The sequence below is a fragment of the Pseudophryne corroboree genome, chromosome 7 (assembly GCF_028390025.1).
Source record: "Pseudophryne corroboree isolate aPseCor3 chromosome 7, aPseCor3.hap2, whole genome shotgun sequence".
NCBI lineage: Eukaryota > Metazoa > Chordata > Amphibia > Anura > Myobatrachidae > Pseudophryne > Pseudophryne corroboree.
Genome location: NC_086450.1, coordinates 398028117 through 398030058, shown reverse-complemented (window position 1 = coordinate 398030058; position 1942 = coordinate 398028117).

Here is a 1942-nt window from a genome sequence, read left to right as displayed (position 1 = left end):
AGTTCCGACCTGTGGAGGGTGGCACACTCGGGTGTGTGGGGGGGTGCCATCATGAATGGTAGTGGGGTAGATGTCATTGCAGGATTTATTCGCGGCGGGAGTGGGATCGGTGGGTGACGTAGGGGGAGAGACTCGAAGTATTGCAGAGGGAGTAGTGAAGTAAGTGATGGGCGGCTGCGGCATTCTTGCTCCTCGTCAAGGAAGAGGAGCACTGGTAAAGTAACAACGAAGGATTCATTCATCGGCAGCGCGCGGCAGCGCCCTCCAGTGGCCAGCGCCCATAGGCAGCTGCCTAATGGTGGCGCCGGCCCTGCTCGCAGCGCTTTCCGTTACACAAAGTGCCATCCACGCCAGGGGGTAGAATGACATAGTAGTTCTCACTGAGTACATCCCTTAACAATGCTCATCCACTGCCGGACTCTCAGAAGCGTATTGCACTCTTGACACTCTCTGTGACTACGGTCACAATGATGGTGAATATAGCCGGGGAGTGGGGCACTCCAGGTGTGGGGAGGGGCGAGGCACCTCCTCTTCCTCATCTGCTCCCCTTCTCATTGGTTCCACATGGTCTGTCACCAAACACCAGCAACTACAATCAGCACCAGTCAGCAGTGCAGCATGAACATACCTGTACATTTTCTGCGGTACCGTAGCTGCACTGCATGGTCTATCCTGGCAGTCTGGATCACAGGTTACAAAGAGCTCTGTATAGAGCGGTATCTATACCAGTGACTGCCTGTCCAACTGTGTTGAGACTACAAGTCCCAGCACACCTTGTCAACTGGATTTGCAGGGACATGTAGTGCCACCAAACCTAGAGAGGAGTTTTTAACTGTATGTATGTGTGCATATATCCCCGCGGTGTCCCTATCCGCACCATCCCTGTAACTGCCACCTCAGTGACCCTGCCCATACACTCCTGTAATTCCCTCTCTGTGTCCCTGCCCGCACCCTTCCCATAATTCCCCCTCAGCATTCCTGCCCGCACCCTCCCCGTTATTCCCTCTGTGTCCCTACCCGCACCCTAACCGTAATTCCCCCTCAGTGTCCCTGCCTGCACCCTAACCGTAATTCCATCTCAGTGTCCCTTCCCGCACCCTCCCTGTAATTCTTCCTCAGTGTTCCTAACCTCAGCCTTCCTGTGACTCCCCCCTCAGTGTACCTGCCCGCACCCTCATTGTAATTCCCCCTCAGTGTCCCTGCCCGCACCATCCCTGTAACTGCCGCCTCAGTGACCATGCCCATACACTCCTGTAATTCCCTCTCAGTGTCCCGGCCCGCACTCTTCCCATAATTCCCACTCAGTATCCCTGCCTGCACCCTCCCGGTAATTCCATCTCAGTGTCCCTGCCCGCACCCCCATCGTAATTCCTCCTCAGTGTCCCTGCCTGCACCCCTCCCTGTAATTCTCCCTCAGTGTTCCAAACCTCAGCCTCCCTGTGACTCCCCCCTCAGCGTCCCTGACCGCACACTCCTATAATTCCCACTCAGTGACCCTGCCCACACCCTCCCTGTCCCCACAGTGTCCCGGACCTCAGCCTCCTTGTAAGCCCCCCACCTCATTGTCCCTACCACATAGGCAAACGCAGGGGTGGTTTCCGGTTGCCCGGAAACCCCCTCCACTTGGCAAGCGACTCAAATTATGAAAACAATAGCAATGGTATATAACACGATAACTAGAACAACCACCACATAATGCAGTTTAAGGGACAGAGCAGAGCTGCTGCACATGCCCAGTGGTAGCCACTTCTTCGACCAAGTTTGCTGTGTGAATCCTCAATCAGTACACTGGACAAGAGAGTAGCTACCAGGAAGAAAAGACAGGAGCCTTACCATGAGGTGGGAGAATGTGTGCATAAAAAGTGCAGGACTGGTTCTATTATGTTTGTGTATTTATTTATTATGGTATGTTTAATCTTTTTCCTGCCCACTTATTTATATT